General features: G+C 38.7%; 1 pseudogene; it reads left to right on the top strand.

Moving 5' to 3' along the window:
• Window positions 1–15,365: 15,365 nt before the first annotated feature.
• Window positions 15,366–21,787, top strand: LOC133260183 (TBC1 domain family member 1-like; annotated as a pseudogene).
• The last annotated feature ends 443 nt before the right edge of the window (window positions 21,788–22,230 follow it).

The raw sequence follows: 22,230 nt of genomic DNA, 5'->3' as shown, positions 1-22,230 counted from the left end.
TCCATGCAAATAGGGACCAAAAGAAAGCAGGAGTAGCAATACTCATATCAGATAAAATAGACTTTAAAACAAAGGCTGTGAAAAGAGACAAAGAAGGTCACTACATAATGATCAAAGGATCAATCCAAGAAGAAGATATAACAATTATAAATATATATGCACCCAACACAGGAGCACCACAGTACGTAAGACAAATGCTAACAAGTATGAAAGGAGAAATTAACAATAACACAATAATAGTGGGAGACTTTAATACCCCACTCACACCTATGGATAGATCAACTAAACAGAAAATTAACAAGGAAACACAAACTTTAAACGATACAATAGACCAGTTAGACCTAATTGATATCTATAGGACATTTCATCCCAAAACAATGAATTTCACCTTTTTCTCAAGCGCACATGGAACCTTCTCCAGGATAGATCACATCCTGGGCCATAAAGCTAGCCTTGGTAAATTCAAAAAAATAGAAATCATTCCAAGCATTTTTTCTGACCACAATGCAGTAAGATTAGATCTCAATTACAGGAGAAAAACTATTAAAAATTCCAACATATGGAGGCTGAACAACACACTGCTGAATAACCAACAAATCACAGAAGAAATCAAAAAAGGAATCAAAATTTGCATAGAAACGAATGAAAATGAAAACACAACAACCCAAAACCTGTGGGACATGGTAAAAGCAGTCCTAAGGGGAAAGTTCATAGCAATACAGGCACACCTCAAGAAACAAGAAAAAAGTCAAATAAATAACCTAACTCTACACCTAAAGCAACTAGAAAAGGAAGAAATGAAGAACCCCAGGGTTAGTAGAAGGAAAGAAATCTTAAAAATTAGAGCAGAAATAAATGCAAAAGAAACAAAAGAGACCATAGCAAAAATCAACAAAACCAAAAGCTGGTTCTTTGAAAGGATAAATAAAATTGACAAACCATTAGCCAGACTCATCAAGAAACAAAGGGAGAAATATCAAATCAACAAAATTAGAAACGAAAATGGAGAGATCACAACAGACAACACAGAAATACAAAGGATCATAAGAGACTACTATCAACAATTATATGCCAATAAAATGGACAACGTGGAAGAAATGGACAAGTTCTTAGAAAAGTACAACTTTCCAAAACTGGACCAGGAAGAAATAGAAAATCTTAACAGACCCATCACAAGCATGGAAATTGAAACTGTAATCAAAAATCTTTCAGCAAACAAAAGCCCCGGTCCAGACGGCTTCACAGCTGAATTCTACCAAAAATTTAGAGAAGAGCTAACACCTATCCTGCTCAAACTCTTCCAGAAAATTGCAGAGGAAGGTAAACTTCCAAACTCATTCTATGAGGCCACCATCACCCTAATACCAAAACCTGACAAAGATGCCACAAAAAAAGAAAACTACAGGCCAATATCACTGATGAACATAGATGCAAAAATCCTTAACAAAATTCTAGCAATCAGAATCCAACAACACATTAAAAAGATCATACACCATGATCAAGTGGGCTTTATCCCAGGGATGCAAGGATTCTTCAATATCCGCAAATCAATCAATGTAATACACCACATTAACAAATTGAAAAATAAATACCATATGATTATCTCAATAGATGCAGAGAAAGCCTTTGACAAAATTCAGCATCCATTTATGATAAAAACTCTCCAGAAAGCAGGAATAGAAGGAACATACCTCAACATAATAAAATCTATATATGACAAACCCACAGCAAACATTATCCTCAATGGTGAAAAATTGAAAGCATTTCCTCTAAAGTCAGGAACAAGACAAGGGTGCCCACTTTAACCATTACTATTCAACATAGTTTTGGAAGTTTTGGCCACAGCAATCAGAGCAGAAAAAGAAATAAAAGGAATCCAAATTGGAAAAGAAGAAGTAAAACTCTCACTATTTGCAGATGACATGATCCTCTACATAGAAAACCCTAAAGACTCCACCAGAAAATTACTAGAAATAATCAATGACTATAGTAAAGTTGCAGGATATAAAATCAACACACAGAAATCCCTTGCATTCCTATACACTAATAATGAGAAAACAGAAAGAGAAATTAAGGAAACAATTCCATTCACCATTGCAATGGAAAGAATAAAATACTTAGGAATTTATCTACCTAAAGAAACTAAAGACCTATATATAGAAAACTATAAAACACTGGTGAAAGAAATCAAAGAGGACACTAATAGATGGAGAAATATACCATGTTCATGGATTGGAAGAATCAATATAGTGAAAATGAGTATACTACCCAAAGCAATTTATAGATTCAACGCAATCCCTATCAAGCTACCAACAGTATTCTTCACAGAGCTAGAACAAATAATTTCACAATTTGTATGGAAATACAAAAAACCTCGAATAGCCAAAGCAATCTTGAGAAAGAAGAATGGAACTGGAGGAATCAACCTACCTGACTTCAGGCTCTACTACAAAGCCACAGTTATCAAGACAGTATGGTACTGGCACAAAGACAGAAATATAGATCAATGGAATAAAATAGAAAGCCCAGAGATAAATCCACGCACATATGGACACCTTATCTTTGACAAAGGAGGCAAGAATATACAATGGATTAAAGACAATCTCTTTAACAAGTGGTGCTGGGAAATCTGGTCAACCACTAGTAAAAGAATGAAACTGGACCACTTTCTAACACCATACACAAAAATAAACTCAAAATGGATTAAAGATCTAAACGTAAGACCAGAAACTATAAAACTCCTAGAGGAGAACATAGGCAAAACACTCTCTGACATACATCACAGCAGGATCCTCTATGACCCACCTCCCAGAATATCAGAAATAAAAGCAAAAATAAACAAATGGGACCTAATTAACCTTAAAAGCTTCTGCACATCAAAGGAAACTATCAGCAAGGTGAAAAGACAGCCTTCAGAATGGGAGAAAATAATAGCAAATGAAGCAACTGACAAACAACTAATCTCAAAAATATACAAGCAACTCCTCCAGCTCAACTCCAGAAAAATAAATGACCCAATCAAAAAATGGGCCAAAGAACTAAATAGACATTTCTCCAAAGAAGACATACAGATGGCTAACAAACACATGAAAAGATGCTCAACATCACTCATTATCAGAGAAATGCAAATCAAGACCACTATGAGGTACCATTTCACACCAGTCAGAATAGCTGCGATCCAAAAGTCTACAAATAATAAATGTTGGAGAGGGTGTGGAGGAAAGGGAACCCTCTTACACTGTTGGTGGGAATGCAAACTAGTACAGCCACTATGGAGAACAGTGTGGAGATTCCTTAAAAAACTGGAATTAGAACTGCCTTATGATCCAGCAATCCCACTGCTGGGCATACACACTGAGGAAACCAGAAGGGAAAGAGACACGTGTACCCCAATGTTCATCGCAGCACTGTTTATAATAGCCAGGACATGGAAGCAACCTAGATGTCCATCAGCAGATGAATGGATAAGAAAGCTGTGGTACATATACACAATGGAGTATTACTCAGCCATTAAAAAGAATACATTTGAATCAGTTCTAATGAGGTGGATGAAACTGGAGCCTATTATACAGAGTGAAGTAAGCCAGAAGGAAAAACATAAATACAGTATACTAACGCATATATATGGAATTTAGAAAGAGGGTAACAATAACCCGGTGTACGAGACAGCAAAAGAGACACTGATGCATAGAACAGTCTTATGGACTCTGTGGGAGAGGGAGAGGGTGGGAAGATTTGGGAGAATGGCAATGAAACATGTAAAATATCATGTAGGAAACGAGTTGCCAGTCCAGGTTCGATGCACGATGCTGGATGCTTGGGGCTGGTGCACTAGGACGGCCCAGAGGGATGGTATGGGGAGGGAGGAGGGAGGAGGGTTCGGGATGGGGAACACATGTATACCTGTGGTGGATTCATTTTGATATTTGGCAAAACTAATACAAATATGTAAAGTTTAAAAATAAAAAAAAAAAAAAAAAGAAAAGTTAGCTTTTAAGAAGTAAAGTTGAAATGTAATACTAACTTTTAAAATCTGGATAATGTAAAATTCTATTTTGGTTACTTTAAATCAACTTTTCTTCCTTCTTTACTGTTTCTGACTGGGGGATGGGATAGGTTCCTAAGGTTAACTATTCTGCTCTATTTTTCAAAAATCCTTTCAAATACATTTTCATTTTTTTAGTTATCCTTAAATAACTAAAAATGTTTCAATTTTATTTTCTACTAGGCTAGTCAGTTCAATAATTTGAGTCTTGAGAGTTCTGGTTCAAGACAGCAACACAGAAGGACCCTGAACTCACCTCCTTCCATGAAATCTATAGTTACATTTGAAATCTATAACACACCAAATCTGTAGTTATATTTGGAAATTTTTTCTCTGGGAAAAAAACCTCATTTATCATTGCATCAAAAAGAATAAAATGCCTAGGGATAAACCTACCTAAGGAGGCAAAAGATCTGTACTCCAAAAACCATAGATGCTGATGACACAGACAGATGGAGAGATATACCATGTTCTTGGATTGAAAGAATCAATATTGTCAAAATGAATATAGAACCCAAGGCAATCTACAGATTCAATGCAATCCCTAGCAAATCACCAATGGCATTTTTCACAGAACTAGAACTAAAAATTTTAAAGTATTTATGGAGACACAGATCAGATCAGATCAGATCAGTCGCTCAGTCATGTCTGACTCTTTGCGACCCCAGGAATCACAGCACGCCAGGCCTCCCTGTCCATCACAAACTCCCGGAGTTCACCCAGACTCACGTCCATCAAGTCAGTGATGCCATCCAGCCATCTCATCCTCTGTCGTCCCCTTCTCCTCCTGCCCCAGTCCTTCCCAGCATCACAGTCTTTTCCAATGAGTCAACTCTTCGCATGAGGTGGCCAAAGTACTGGAGTTTCAGCTTAGGCATCATTCCTTCCAAAGAAATTCCAGGGCTGATCTCCTTCAGAATGGACTGGCTGGATCTCCTTGCAGTCAAAGGGACTCTCAAGAGTCTTCTCCAACACCACAGTTCAAAAGCATCAATTCTTTGGCGCTCAGCCTTCTTCACAGTCCAACTCTCACATCCATACATGACCACAGGAAAAACCATAGCCTTGACTAGACGAACCTTTGTTGGCAAAGTAATGTCTCTGCTTTTGAATATGCTATCTCGGTTGGTCATAACTTTCCTTCCAAGGAGTAAGTGTCTTTTAATTTCATGGCTGCAGTCACCATCTGCAGTGATTTTGGAGCCTAAAAAAATAAAGTCTGACACTGTTTCCACTGTTTCCCCATCTATTTCCCATGAAGTGGTGGGACCAGATGCCATGATCTTCGTTTTCTGAATGTTGAGCTTTAAGCCAACTTTTTCACTCTCCACTTTCACTTTCATCAAGAGGCTTTTGAGTTCCTCTTCACTTTCTGCCATAAGGGTGGTGTCATCTGCATATCTGAAGTTATTGATATTTCTCCTGGCAATCTTGATTCCAGTTTGTGTTTCTTCCAGTCCAGCGTTTCTCATGATGTACTCTGCATAGAAGTTAAATAAACAGGGTGACAATATACAGCCTTGACGTACTCCTTTTCCTATTTGGAACCAGTCTGTTGTTCCATATCCAGTTCTAACTGTTGCTTCCTGACCTGCATACAAATTTCTCAAGAGGCAGATCAGGTGGTCTGGTATTCCCATCTCTTTCAGAATTTTCCACAGTTTATTGGGATCCACACAGTCAAAGGCTTTGGCATAGTCAATAAAGCAGAAATAGATGTTTTTCTGGAACTCTCTTGCTTTTTCTATGATCCAGTTGATGTTGGCAATTTGATCTCTGGTTCCTCTGCCTTTTCTAAAACCAGCTTGAACAGCAGGAAGTTCACGGTTCACATATTGCTGAAGCCTGGCTTGGAGAATTTTGAGCATTACTTTATTAGCATGTGACATGAGTGCAATTGTGTGGTAGTTTGAGCATTCTTTGGCATTGCCTTTCTTTGGGATTGGAATGAAAACTGACCTTTTCCAGTCCTGTGGCCACTGCTGATTTTTCCAAATTTGCTGGCATATTGAGTGCAGCACTTTCACAGCATCATCTTTCAGGATTTGAAATAGCTCAACTGGAATTCCATCACCTCCACTAGCTTTGTTTGTAGTGATGCTTTCTAAGGCCCACTTGACTTTACATTCCAGGATGTCTGGCTCTAGGTCAGTGATCACACCATCGTGATTATCTGGGTCGTGAAGATCTTTTTTGTACAGTTTTTCTGTGTATTCTTGCCATCTCTTCTCAATATCTTCTGCTTCTGTTAGGTCCATACCATTTCTGTCCTTTATCAAACCTATCTTTGCATGAAATGTTCCTTTGGTATCTCTGATTTTCTTAAAGAGATACACAAAAGAACTCAAATAGCCAAAAGAATCTTGAGAAAAAAAGTTGGAGCTGGAGGAATCAGCTTCCCTGACTTCAGATCATACTGCAAAGTTGTCGTCATTAAAACAGTATGGTACTAACATAGAAGCAGAAATATAGATCAGTGGAAGAGTATAGAAAACCCAGAAATAAGCCCATGCACCTGTGGTCAATCTATGACAAAGGAGGCAAGACTATAAAATGGAGAAAGGACAACCTCTTCAGTAAGTCGTGCTGGGAAAACTAGATAGATACATAAAAAAGAATGACATTAGAACATTCTTTAACACCATACACAAACTCAAACTGGATTAAAGACATAAATATAAGATGGGATACTATAAAATTTCTAGAAGAAAACATAGTACACTTGTTGACATAAATAACAATATCTTTTTCAGCTGTGTCCTAGAGTAATGGAAATAAAAACAAAAACAGACAAATGGGACCTAATTAAACTCAAGAGTTTTTGCCCAGCAAAGGAAACCATAAACAAAACAAAAAGACAACTTACAGAATGGGAGAAAATATTTGCAAACAATGTGACTAACAAAGGATTAATCTCCAAAGTTTAGATACAGCTCATAAAGCTCAATAAAAATTTTTTTTAAATCAAAAAATGGGCAGAAGACCTAAATAGACATTTCTCCAAAGAAGACATACATATAGCCAGGAGGCACGTGAAAATATGCTCAACATTACCAATTAAAGAAGTTCAAATCAAAACTATAATAATGTATCACCTCATACCAGTCAGAATGGCCATTATCAAAAAATCTACAAACAGTAAATCCTGGAGAGAGTGTGAAGAAAAGAGACCTGTCCTACACTGTTGGTGGGAATGTAAGTTGGAGAACAGTATGGGTTCCTTAAAGAACTAAAAATAGAGCTAACATTTGATCCAACAATCCCACTACTGGGCATATATCCAGATAAAAACATAGTTTGAAAGGATACATGCACTACGATGCTTACTGCAGCACAGTTTACAATAGCCAACACATGGGAGCAACCTAAAGGTCCTTTGACAGATGAATGGATAAAGACATGGTACATATATACAACAGAATGTTACTCAACCATAAAAAAGAATGCAGTAAGGCCATTTGCAGCAATATGGCTGGACCTGGAGACTATCATACTAAGTGATGTTAAGTCACACAGAGAAAGACAAATGTTATATGGTATCATTTATATGCAGAATCTTAAAAAAATGATACAAGTGAACTTATTTACAAGACAGAAGCAGACCCATAGACTTACAAAACAAACTTACGGCTACCGGGGGGAAGGGTGGGGGTTAGGGATAATTTAGGAGTTTGAGATTGACATGTACATACTGCTATAATTAAAGTAGATAACCAACAAGGACCTATGGTATAGCACAGGGAACTCTGCTTAATACTCTGTAATAAACTAAATGAGAAAAGAATTTTAGAAAGGATACATGTATATGTATGCCTGAATTCATTTCTCTACATCTGAAACTAACACAACATTGTTAATCAACTATATTCCAACAAAAAATAAAAATTAAAAAAATAAAAAATTGATGAGAAAGGGGAGGAAATATACAAATAATAATTATATAAAATAGTAATAAGAATTGTTTTGAGAAATATTAAAAATTATATTGGTGGTTTAATAAAAATACACATAGTCTTAAAAAATAGGTCACTAACAAGGACGTACTATATAGCATAGGGAATATCTGCTCAATATTCTGTAATAACCTAAATGCAAAAAGAATCTGAAAAAAATGGATGTATGTATATTTATAACTGAATCACTGTGCTGTACACCTGAAACTAACACAACACACTGCAAATCAACTATACTCTAATAAAAAATAAAAAGAAAAAACCCAGAGCCAGCTGTATGACTCCTATAAATTGAGCAAATGAGAAAAAACCCATATTGAAGTGAGTAGCAGAGACTGAGACACAGTCTAGCCATAAATCACAGCCCTGGTACAGCAGTCTGCAATCAGGAGGAGACTCAAAACCCTGTGCTTCTCCTGATGAACAAAAGTTTTGAGCCCCACATCTGGCACCCTAACTTTTAAGACCTGCACCCAAGAGATAAGCCCCCCAAAATTCTAGTTTTGAAAGTCAGTGGTGCTTGGGTCAAGAGAACCACAAGGCTACTGAGAACTGAAATCAGTTCTTAAAGGGCTCGTATGCATAGATTCACCCATCCCAGACCCCAACACAGATAGTCAAAGCACCTAGACTTTCTACTTTCTATGAAAGTCTATTTGCTTATATCTAAGCATCAGCCTGAAGATGTATTTTAACATACATCTAGTGACCTATGGAAATATTCTCCAAAAATAGAGGCCAGGGGTGCCATCTTTGTGTGTTCCTTCTGCCTCACTTCGGGTTGCCGATACCTCCTGGAAAGCAGCTTGTACACTTATCCGGCATCTCAGTTTTAACCTCTGCCACCCAGAGGACACCTCTAGATCACCTGACTCTGGTGACCAGTGGGGTTAGGCTTTCAGGTCCGACAGGACTCTAATAAGTGGAGAAATTTCTGAGCCCGCTACCACCTACAAGGTAAAGCAGAGAGGCAATAGATTAAGGTGTCCAGTCATTCTGCAAAAGAGGCCTATTAGCTTATTTTTATAACTGCGGTGTGAAGGGCAGGCTTCTAAGTAGACACATGTCCAAGGGCTGATTAAAAACTCCCTTCCTCAGAGAGTGGGGAAGATGGCAGGCATCATATTAGAACTCCCCTTCTGCCCCACTCAGGTCATCTGTGTCTTTAAGAAAGGAGCTTGTATATAATCCTGGTGTCCCAACTTTTGCGTCTGCCACCCAGAAGATAGTCCCTTGAAAGCCTGGCTTTAGTTGCCTGCTGTGCTTATGTTTATGGGTTTAGTGGGACAATGACAAAGTAAGAAAGATTTCTTAACTGGTTATCACCCCCAGTCTCAGCACAGAGAGAGAAGACAAATGTCCATATCCCAGTCTTCTCTTGGAGCTTCCCCCATGGCTCAGTGGTAAAGAATCCACCTGCACTGCTGGAGACACAGCAGGAGCCACTGCTTTGATCCCTGGTTTGGGAAGACACCCTGAAGAAGGATATAGCAACCTACTCCAGTATCCTTGCCTGGAAAATTCTATGGACAGAGGAACTTGCTGGGCTACAGTTCACAGGGTCTCAAAAGAGTCAGATATTACTTAGTGACCAAACAACAATAACAAAAGTCTTCCCTTAAAGAAATCTATTTTTATACTTTAAAAGTTGCTGCACAAGGACCTGGATTCTAATAAGCCTGAATCTAGCTGTTGACTAAGATCCTTCCTTTTGGACACTGACAGGATTGGGCATACCTCAATTAACTGGGAGCCACTAAAAATAAAATAGGCTGCTTGGAAAAATCACAAAAATTTGAGAGACCAAAGAGCTAGGGCAGAGTTGAATGATAATATTCATTTCCTATAGGAGAGCACTCCTTCAAGACTAGAGGTGGTGACTGTTTCATCTAATGCATAAAAATGCATAACCCATACAGAGAATCAAGGAAAATGAAGCAACAGAGGAATGTGTTTCAAATAAAAAAATGATGAAACCTCAGGAAAAGAACTTAATAAAATAGAGATAAAAGATTTACCTGATAGGCTTCAAAATAATGATCATAAAGATGCTCACTGAGCTCAGAGAAGATTGCATAAATAAATTTTGCAAAGAGAAAGAAAAATAAAGTACAAATAAAGCTGAAGAATACAGTGACTGAACTGAAAATACAGCAAAGGGGTGCAATAACAGACTAGAGGATGCAGAAAAAAGGATTCAGAAACTCAAAAATAGGGCAGTGTTTTATTTAAAGTGGATAACCAACAAAGACCTTATGTATAGTACATGGAACTCTGCTCAATGTTATGGGAGTTTGGAAGAGAATGGATACATAGTATATGTATATGTATGGTATATGTATGGCTGAGTCCCTTTGCTGTCCACCTGAAACTCACATTGTTAACTGTCATAGTCCAATAAAAAATAAAAAGTTTAAAATAGATTATTATAGATATAAATTGTTTTCTGTAAACCTTATGGTAACCACAACACATAAACCTATAGAAGATACACAAGAGATTAAAAAGAAATCTAAGCATACCACTAGGGAACATTTTCAAATCACAAAGAGAACAAAAGGAGAAAGGAACAAAGAAATGACAAAATACCTGAAGATCAATTAACAAAATGGCTATAAGTATATATGTACATTCTTTGAATGTAAATGCACTAAATCCTCCAATTATAAGAGAGAGTGGCCAAATGAATCAAATAAAAAGGCCTATCTATATGCTGCCTAAAAGAGACTTGTTTCAGATCAAAGGATGCACACATAGAGTATAAGTGAAGGAACAATAAAAAGATGTAGCATGCAAATGGAATTTTAAAAGTTGAAGTAGCTATACAAGCATACCTTGGAGATATTGTGGGTTTGATTCCAGACTACTATAGCAAAATGATTATCTCAATAAAGTGAGTCACAAAATTTTTGGCTTCCTAGTGCATATTAAAGGTTATGTTCCCACTATACATAGTCTATAAAGTTTGCAATATATATAAAATATAGCCTTATATTTAAGCAATGTACATACCTTAATTTTAAAATACTTTATTGCTAAAATCCTAATCATCCTCTGAACCTTCAGCTATTCATAATCTTTTTGTAACAGTCACACCAAAGACCACTGCTCACAGATTACCATAAAAAATACAATAATAAAAGTTTGAAATGTTTTGAGAATTACCAAAATGTGATACAGAGACATGAAGTGAGAAATGCTGTTGGAATAATGTGAAATAATGGCACTTCTTTGATGCCCTATTGCCACAAACCTTCAATTTGTTAAAAAACAAAAAACAAAAAAACTGTGACATACAGTAAAATGAGGTATGCTTGTACTTACATCAGGCAATAGAGTTTAAGACAAAGCCTGTAGAAGAAACAAAGAAGGTCATTATATAATGATAAAGAGGTCAATCCAACAAGAGGATATAACATTTTAAAATATTTATGCATCCAACATAAAAGCACCTAAATTATAAAGCAACTATATTAATAGATCTAAAGGGAATAAAAGATAGTAATATCATAATATTAGGGGACTTTAATACCATCATAAATAGATAATGCAGAAAGAGGATCAATAAAATTGATCTTAATGTGTTTAAGACTGAATGGATTTAAAAAAACATGCAGAACATTTCATCCAAAAGAAACAATACACATCCTTCTCAAATGTATATGAAGAATTCTACAGAAGAGATATGTTATACCACAAAATATCTTAATAAATTTAAGAAGTTTGAAATTATATCAAGCATCCTTTAGACCACATGGTATACAACTAGAAATCAATTACAAAAAAAAAAAAGAAGAAAATTTACAAACATATGGAGATTAAATAATGATACTCAACAATCAATGGGTCAATGAAAAAAAAATCTAAAGAGAAATTTAAAAATACCTTAAGAATATGAAAATAAAATATACCAAAGCTTATGCAAAGAAACAAATGCAGTTCTAAGAGGAAAATTTATAGTGATTAATGTCTATATCAAGATTAAGAAAAAGGACACAACCTAACTTTACACTTCAAGGAATTAGAACAAGAACAACTAATTCCAAAATTATTAGAATGAAGGAAATAACAAAGATCAGAGCAGAAATAAATGAAATAAAGACTAAAAAGGCAAAACAAAAGGTGAAATTCAGCTGATATTTTAAAAAAGTAAGCAAAATTGACAAATCTTTAGCAACTCACCAAGAAAAAAAAGAAGGAACTAAAATATATAAAGTTAGAAATAAAAGAAGAGATGTTACTGTACCAGAGAAATACAAAGGATCGTTAAAAGACTCCTATGAACTATTACATATCAACAAGTTGGACAACCAAGAAGAAATGGATAAATTCTTAGAAACATACAATCTACCAGGACTGAATCATTAAGAAATAGAAAACATGGATAGACTGATTACTAGTAAAGAGATTCAATCAGTAACCAAAAACTTCCAACAAACAAAAGTTCAAGACCAAATGGCTTCACAGCTGAGTTCTATAAAACATTTAAAGACAATTAACAACAATCGTCTCAAACTGTTCCAAAAATTTTAAGAGGGAGTACTTCAAATCTCATTTTTTGAGGTTAGCATTACCCTTGATACCAAAATTAGACAAGGACACTCCAAGAAAAGAAAATTACAGGTCAATATTACTGATAAACATGGATGAAAAAGTCATCAAGAAACTATTAGCAAACTATGTATTTGGTTAAATTTACATTTAATTAAATAAATTAAATTTGTTAATTTATCAACAATAAATTAAATGGCTCATACATCATGATCAAGTGGGTTTTCTCCAGGGATACAAGGGTGATTCAACATCTGCAAATCAATCAACATGATGCACCACATTAACAAAAAAAGAAGGATTAAAATCATATGATCTCCATAGATACAGAAAAAACATCTGACAAAATTGAACATCTTTTTATAATAATGACTCTTAACAAAGTGAATATAGAGGGAACATACCTCAACATAATAAAAAGTCATACAGGACATACCCACATCTAATACCATACTCAATTGTGTAAAGCTAAAAACTTTAGGGTCAGAATTTGGAAAATTCAGTAGTGGCCACAGGACTAGAAAAGGTCAATTTTCATTCCAATCACAAAGAAGGGCAATGCCAAAGAATGTTCAACCTTTCAAAGAAATCACTTAGGCAACAATTGCACTGATTTCATCTGCTAGTGAGGTAATGCTCAAAATGCTTCAAGCTAGGCTTCAATAGTATGTGAACTAAGAACTTCCAGAAGTACAAACTGGATTTAGAAAAGGCAGAGAAACCAGAGATCAAATTGCCAACATCCCCTGGATCATAGAAAATGCAAGGGAATTTCAGAAAAACACTGCTTCTGCTTCACTGACTATGCTAAAGCCTTTGACTGTGTGGATAACAACAAACTGTGGAAAATTCTTAAAGAGATGGGACTACTAGACCACCTTACCTGCCTCCAGGGAAATCTGTACACAGGTCAAGAAGCAACAGTTAAAACCAGACGTGAAACAACAGACTGGTTCAAATTTGGGAAAGGAGTATGACAAGGCTGAACAATTGTCACCCTACTTATTTAAGTTATATGCAGAGTACATCATGAAGAAGGATGGGCTGGATGACTCACAAGTTGGAATCAAGATTGCCAGGAGAAGTATCAGTAACCTCAGATATGCAGATGATACCAACTTAATGGCAGAAAGTGAAGAGGAATTAAAGAGCCTCTTGATGAAGGTGAAAGAGGAGAGTGAAAACCTGGCTTAAAACTCAACATTCACAAAACTAAGATCAAGGCATCCAGTTCCATCACTTAATGGCAAATAGATGGGGGAAAAATGTAAATAGTGACAGACTTGATTTTCTTGGGCTTCCAAATCACTGCAGATGGTGACTGCAGCCATGAAATTAAAAGACACTTGCTCTTTGAAAGAAAAGCTATGACAAACCTAGACAGCACATTAAAAAGCAGAGACATCACTTTGCCAACAAAGATCTGTGTAGTCAAAACTATGGTTTTTCCAGTAGTCATGTATGGATGTGAGAGTTGAACCATAAAGAAGGCTGAGCACCAAAGAACTGATGCTTTCAAACTGTGGTGCTGGAGGAGACTCTTGAGAGTCCTTTGGACAGCAAGGAGATCAAACCCATCAATCCTAAAGGAAATCAGTCCTGAATATTCATTGGAAGGACTGTTTCTGAAGTTGAAGTACCAATAGTTTCACAACCTAATTCAAAGAGCCGACTCATTGGAAAAGACCCTGATGCTGGGAAAGTTTGAGGGCAGGATAAGAAGGGGGTGACAGAGACACTCAGACTCCCAACTCATGTCAAAAGACGTAAGTTTGGGCAAACTCTAGGAGATGGTGAAGCACAGGGAAGCCTGGTGTGCTGCAATCCATCAGGTTGCAAAGAGTTGGACATGACTAAGTGATTGAACAACAACAAGACAAGAATGCCCCCTCTCACCACTTTTATTCAACATAGTATTGGAAGTCTCAGCCAGAGCGTTTAGGTGAGAAAAAGAATAAAAAAATCCAAGTTTGAAAGGAAGAAATAAAACTGTCACTAGTTGCAGAAAACATGACAGTTTATATACATTATAAATGCAAAAGTTGCAATACAGTTAGGAAAGTTGCAAGATACAAAATAAAAAAAAACTGTTGTGTTTCTATACCAATAATACATTATCAGAAAAGAATTAAGAAAATAATCTCATTTACAATTGCATCAAAAATAAATTTAACTAAAGAAGTGAAAGACCTATATACTGGAAATTATATGATGTTACTGAAAGGTATCGAAGAAGATACAAATAAAATGAATATATATTACTTGTTCATAGATTGGAAGAATTAATATTATTAAATGTTCATACTACTGAAAATAGTCTATAGATTCAATGCAATCTCTATCAAAATTCCAGTAGAATTTTTCACAGAAATAGAGCAAACAATCCTAAAATGTATATGGAACCACAAAAGACTCTGAAAGCCATAGTGATTTAAGAAAGAAGAGCAAGCTGGAGACAATACAGTACTTAGTTTAAAACTATATCACAAAAGCTATAATCATGAAAACAGTATGGTATTAGCATAAAAGCAGAGACATAGATTAATGGAATAGAAGAGAGCCCAGAAATAAGCCCATTTGCATATGGTCAATTAATTTGCTTAAATGAGCTAAGACTATATAAGGGACAAAGGACAGTTTTCAGTCAGTGGTGTTGGGAAATCTGGAACATATGCAAAAGAATGACAGCGGTCTGCTATCTGATACCATACCCAAAATTTAACTCAAAATGGGTTAAAGATTTGAACATAATACCTGAAACCATAAAACTTCTAGAAGAAAGCAGAGTGGTAAGCTCCTTGACGTAAGTCTTAACAATGATTCGTGGATTTGATGCCAAATGTAAAGCAATAAAAACAAAAACAAGTGAGACTACATCAAACTAAAAGTCTCTTCACAGCAATGATATGAGAAGGCAACCAACTGCATGGGAGAAAATATTTGCAAACCAAGTATTTGATACTGGAATAATATTCAAAATATATAGAATTCAATAGAGAAATAACAATCTAGTTAAAAAACAGGCAGAGAATTTGACTAGATTTTTGTTTTTGCCAAATAAGACACACAGATGGCCAACAGGTACATGAAATGGTGCTCAACATTACTTATAAATAGGGAAATGCAATTCAAAACTCCAATGATTATCACTTTATGCATGTCTGAAGAGTATTACAAAAAAGACAAGAAATAGCATGAGAAGATGGATGTGTAATGTTGGTTGAAATATTAATTTTGTATAGCCACTATGTAAAAACTATATAGTGTTTCCTCAAAAACAGAACTACCAAGTGAGGTGGGTCTTCCCTGATGGCTCAGATGGTAAAGCGTCTGCCTACAATGTGGGAGACATGGGTTTGATCCTCTGGAGAAGGAAATAGCAACCCACTCCAGCACTCTTGCCTGGAAAATCCCATGGATGGAGGAGCATGGTGGGCTACAGTCCATGGGGTTGCAAAGAGTTGGACATGACTGAGCGACTTCACTTTCACTTTTACCATGTGACAGGTGGGGAGGAGTCTGCTGCTGCAGCCAGGGGAGCCATGCCCCGCCCTGCTGCACCCCAAGCTGGCCCCTGACTCCCCGCCACCCCTAGGGCAGGCAGTGGGAGTAAGCGGGAGCTCGGGACAATGAGCCCCCACCTGGCCCTTGATCTCACCATTGTTCAGCTGGGTGGCCAAGGTGCCTGAGATCATCAATTCCATCCAGCAGGCCCGCCAGGAGGAGCTGCACTGCCAGACGGAGTTCAATGACACCTTCATGAGAAGTTCGAGGTGCTGTTTTGCAGCCACGTGGTGATGGCGCTCAGGAAGTCTCCGCCAGCCCTGATCAACTAGTGCTTGGAGGGCTTCAGTCACGTGAGTGGTGGCTTCTCCTCTCGGATCAGTTCCAGTCTGCGCTGCAGCCACTGGGGGATGCTAAGCGGGTCCTCAGCCGGTGCGCAAGTCCTTCTCAAAGCCTTGGCTGCCACTCCTTGGCCTTCGGAAAAGAGTTTCAGGATGCAGGCTTGCAGAGTAGTAGTTTCTTCAACTCTTTTGAGGAAAGTGACATCCAGAACCACCTGATTAGTGGACTCAATATTGTGCAGCGGACAGATATTGAGGAAGCTTGAACTATGCTCTTCACAATTGGTCAATCAGAAGGTTTACCTCATCAGTCCTGACACCAAAAAAATAGCGTTGGAGAAAAATTTTCAGGAGATATCCTTTTGCTCTCAGGTTATTAGATAAGTGGCCCACTTCGGTTTTATCTGCCGGGAGTCTTAGGGAGGTAGAGGCTTTCATTTCCTCTGTTATGTGTTTCAGCGCACAAATGAAGCTCTGGTGGATGAGATTGTCAAGGGAGTGTGTAATTTCCTCGGTTCTGTCTCACTGCAGCAAAAATTTGAAATGGCAGACCAGGGTTACAGCTTGGTTACAGCTCAGTTTTATTTGGCAAGCAAAGGAAAATACATCCTTGACGTGTGAGGGCGGTCTGACCCACAAGAGCCAGGGCTCGATTATGACTCCTCTTTTTATATGTTTTTTCTCTTCCCCCCGAGCCTGCCCTATGTAAATTGTGCTAGCCAGGAGGGCTGTTTGTTTCACCTGAGGTTCTCACTCTGGTCCTCAGATTTTCTTTTGTTCCATTTCCGCGGGCTTTGCTTTTCTTTGTCTTTTAGCCACTGCCATTTTGGACTCCTTTTTCCTATTCTACCTACCTATCAAGACCATGATGACCCTGAAGCAGGCCTTCATGGTGGTCTCAGTGCAGCAGACAGAGAAGGCGCTGGTCCAGCTATGTGAGGGCTGCCCCTGCAGGGCCTGCACAAGCTCTGTGAGCAGATAGAGGGAAGAATTCTTCCAAAACCAAACTAGAGCTCCAGAAGCACCTGACAACATTAACTAATCAGGAGCAAGCAACTATTTTTGAGGAGGTTCAGAAACTGAGATCAAGGAATGAGCAGTGAGAGAATGAATTGGTTATTTCTTTCCTGAGATGTTTACATGAAGAGAAGCTAAAAGTTCACGTCCATATTGGGGAGATAAAAAAAGATGTTACAGATTGCAGTGGAGAATATTGGAAATGAGTTACCATCAAGTACCACTTGATTTAGGCTGGATATGCTGAAAAACAAAGCGAAGAGGTCTTTAACAGAATCTTTAGAAAGTATTTTGCCCTGGGATAATAAAGCCAGAGGCCTCCAGGAGCACTCGGCCAGTCTGGGTCTGGACAGCTCTGTGTCTGGAACATTCAGTAACACCAGCAAAGAGCTGTCTGGCTGTGAAAAGGAGGCTTTGCCCATCTCTAAGAGCTGCTTCAGGCTCCTCAGCTCCTTGGAGGACCTGTCCAGTGACTCGGAGAGCCAACCCACGGAAGAGCCAGCCCTGCCCTCACCCAAGCAGGGCTTCCAAAGGCATGCCAACACCTGAGTCATGTCCTCATGGAATGCCAGAAAGCCTCCGCAGCTGGCATGGGGGTCCCCAGGGGTCTCACAAAGGAAGCTTGTGAGGTATCACTCAGTGAGCACAGAGCCCACCTCATGAATCAAAGAACTTTGAGTCCAAAGCTGACCACATGGGTGACCCCAGCAGGACCTCCATAAAGACACAGAGACCGTGGAGGCAGCAGATCTTCCTTCGAGTGGCCACCCCACCGAAAGCCTGCGATTCTCTCAGCAGATACGAAGATTATTCAGAGCTGGGAGAGCTTTCCCCACGATCTCCTCTAGAACCAGTTTATGAAGATGGACCCTTCGGCCCTATCCCAGAGGGAAAAAAAAGGACATCTTGTGAATTCCGAGAGCTATGGCAAAAAGCCATTCTACAACAGATACTGCTGTTCAGGATGGAGAAGGAAAAACAAAAGCTGCAAGCCTCTGAGAATGATTTGCTGAACAAGTGCCTAAACCTTGATTATGAAGAAATCACTCCTTGTCTTAAAGAAGTGACTACAGTGTGGGAAAAGATGCTAAGCACTCCAGGAAGATCAAAAACTAAGTTTGACATGGAAAAAATGCACTTGGCTGTTGGCCAAGGTGTGCCATGACATCACCGGGGCAAAATCTGGAAATTCTTGGTGGAGCAGTGCCACCTGAAGCACCTGTTCCTCATCAAACAGCAGCCCAAGGAGATTCCCTACAAAGAGCACTTAAAGCAGGTCATCTCCCAGCAGCACATCATTCTCATCTACCTCGGGAGAACATTTCCAACACATCAGTACTACTCTGCTCAGCTAGGAGCAGGGCAGCTGTCACTTTACAACATCCTGAAGGCCTGCTCACTTCTAGATGAAGAAGTGGGCTATTGCCAAGGCCTCAGCTTTGTAGCAGGCATCCTCCTGCTTTACATGGGTGAATAAGAGGCGTTTAACATGCCTAAGGTTCTGATGTTTGACATGGGACTGTGGAAACAGTATTGAATGGATATGGTTATTTTACAGATCCAGATGTACCAACTCTCAAGGCTGTTCCATGATTACCACAGGGACCTATCCAACCACCTGGAGGGACATGAGATCAGCCCCAGCCTCTATGCCGTGTCCTGGTTCCTCACTGTGTTTGCCTTGCAGTTCCCCCTGGGCTTTGTCACTGGAGTCTTTGATATGATCTTTCTTCAGGGATCAGAGGTCATATTTAAAGTGGCTTTAAGTCTGCTGGGATACCATAAGCCCTTGATTCTGCAGCATGAAAACCCAGAAACCATCAGATCAGATCAGTCACTCAGTCGTGTCCAACTCTTTGAGACCCCATGAATCGCAGCACGCCAGGCCTCCCTGTCCATCACCAACTCCCGGAGTTCATTCAGACTCACGTCCACCGAGTCAGTGATGCCATCCAGCCATCTCATCCTCTGTCGTCCCCTTCTCCTCCTGCCCCCAATTCCTCCCAGCATCAGAGTCTTTTCCAATGAGTCAACTCTTCACATGAGGTGGCCAAAGTACTGGAGTTTCAGCTTTAGCATCATTCCTTCCAAAGAAATCCCAGGGCTGATCTCCTTCAGAATGGACTGGTTGGATCTCCTTGCAGTCCAAGAGACTCTCAAGAGTCTTCTCCAACACCACAGTTCAAAAGCATCAATTCTTTGGCAATCAGCCTTCTTCACAGTCCAACTCTCACATCCATACATGACCACAGGAAAAACCATAGCCTTGACTAGATGAACCTTTGTTGGCAAAGTAATGTCTCTGCTTTTGAATATGCTATCTCGGTTGGTCATAACCTTCCTTCCAAGGAGTAAGCATCTTTTAATTTCATGGCTGCAGTCACCATCTGCAGTGATTTTGGAGCCCAGAAAAATAAAGTCTGACACTGTTTCCACTGTTTCCCCATCTATTTCCCATGAAGTGGTGGGACCGGATGCCATGATCTTAGTTTTCTGAATGTTGAGCTTTAAGCCAACTTTTTCACTCTCCACTTTCACTTTCATCAAGAGGCTTTTGAGTTCCTCTTCACTTTCTGCCATAAGGGTGGTGTCATCTGCATATCTGAGGTTATTGATATTTCTCCCGGAAATCTTGATTCCAGCTTGTGTTTCTTCCAGTCCAGCATTTCTCATGATGTATTCTGCATATAAGTTAAATAAGCAAGGTGACAATATACAGCCTTGACGAACTCTTTTTCCTATTTGGAACCAGTCTGTTGTTCCATGTCCATTTCTAACTGTTGCTTCCTGACCTGTATACAAATTTCTCAAGAGGCAGATCAGGTGGTCTGGTATTCCCATCTCTTTCAGAATTTTCCACAGCTGATTGTGATCCACACAGTCAAAGGCTTTGGCATAGTCAATAAAGCAGAAATAGATGTTTTTCTGGAACTCTCTTGCTTTTTCTATGATCCAGCGAATGTTGGCCATTTGATCCCTGGTTCCTCTGCCTTTTCTAAAACCAGCTTGAACATCAGGAAGTTCACGGTTCACATATTGCTGAAGCCTGGCTTGGAGAATTTTGAGCATTACTTTACTAGCGTGTGAGATGAGTACAATCGTGTGGTAGTTTGAACATTCTTTGGCATTGTCTTTCTTTGGGATTGGAATGAAAACTGACCTTTTCCAGTCCTGTGGCCACTGCTGAGTTTTCCAAGTTTGCTGGCATATTGAGTGCAGCACTTTCACAGCATCATCTTTCAGGATTTGAAATAGTTCAACTGGAATTCCATCACCTCTACTAGCTTTGTTCGTAGTGATGCTTTCTAAGGCCCACTTGACTTCACATTCCAGGATGTCTGGCTCTAGGTCAGTGAAACCATAGTTGACTTTATAAAAAGCATACTACCCAACCTGGGCTTGGTGCAGATGTTGCAGACCATCAGTTAGGTGTTTGAGATGAACTCCTGTAAAGTTACAGGCTTATGAAGTTGAGTACCACATGCTTCAGGCTTCAGGAAGAGCTTATCAATTCTTCTCTCAGTGACAACCAAAGAACGGACAAATTAGAGAAGCCCAACAGCAGCTTATGCAAACAGAATCTTGACCCTGAACAACTGCAGGTGGCCAATGGGACGATCCAGAGCCTGGGAGCCACCCCTGAGAAGCTCCTAAGTAGCGAAAGCAAGCTAAAACAGGTGACCCTGGCCTTGGAGCTGGAGTGGTCAGCCCTGCTGCAGACAGTAGAGCAGCTCTGGAGGCAGATGGCAGAGCTGGGCAGCGGGGAGCCTGACCCCTCGGGTGAATGACGGCCTGGGGTCCAACTCCCACCAGCCCACAGCTCCAGAATAGGTGTGGCCACTGCCCTGACACTGTCCAGGCCTTAACTGAGAGAGATGAAGATGCTGGAGGAGAACAGAGAATGAAGTGTGCTTCTCAGGGAGGAGACCGGCTTGCCAGCATACAGATTCTTCTGAACTGACTCACAATGCAGGCAGTGAATGTCTCAGTGTTGTTGTTGTTGTTTAGGTTTAATTCTTCCCTTTTCCAGTCCTGATTACTCAGTAGATTAGATGGCATGGACTCGAATAAATGCACGTTTATGTTTAAAAAAAGAGACAAAAAACAAAACTACCATATCATCTAACAATTAACTTCTGGGTATTTATCTAAAGGAATAAAAAATGCTAACTAAAAAAAGATGTGCATGCTCATATTCATTGCAACATTATTTATAATACCCAAGATATGCAAACATTCTAAGTGTCCATCAATGGATAATGAATAAAGAAAATGTGGAATATGAACTGAGTGGAATATTATTCACCCATTAAAACGAGAAAATCTTGCCATTTACTCTGTTGTGGATAGACCAGTGTATAGTGGATGTATCGTGGATGGACCATACATTCTTCTTAATGAAATAAGTCAGACAGAGAAAGACAAATATTGTATGTTCTTATTTATTTGTGGAGTCAAAAAAAAAAAAACCCCACAGATACAGAAAACAGATACTGGCTGCCAGAGGTGGGGTTTGGGTGGTGGGTAAAATGGATGAAGGTAGTCAGGAGGTAAAAGTTTCCATTCATAATAAAAATTAATTCATGTATGTACTGTATATCATGGTGACTATAGTTAATAATACAGTATTATACGTTTGAAAGTTGATAAAAAACTAAATCTTTAGTTATCATCACAAGAAAAATTTTTTTAATTTGATGAATGTTAACCAGACTTACTGTGGTGATTGTATCACAATATATACAAATTTTGAATCATTATGTTGTATACCTGAAACTAATATAATGTTATATGTCACTTATATCTGAATAATAAAGAA

This window comes from Bos javanicus, chromosome 14 (assembly GCF_032452875.1).
Source record: "Bos javanicus breed banteng chromosome 14, ARS-OSU_banteng_1.0, whole genome shotgun sequence".
NCBI classification, from domain to species: domain Eukaryota; kingdom Metazoa; phylum Chordata; class Mammalia; order Artiodactyla; family Bovidae; genus Bos; species Bos javanicus.
This window is presented reverse-complemented; position numbering and strand designations above follow the sequence as displayed.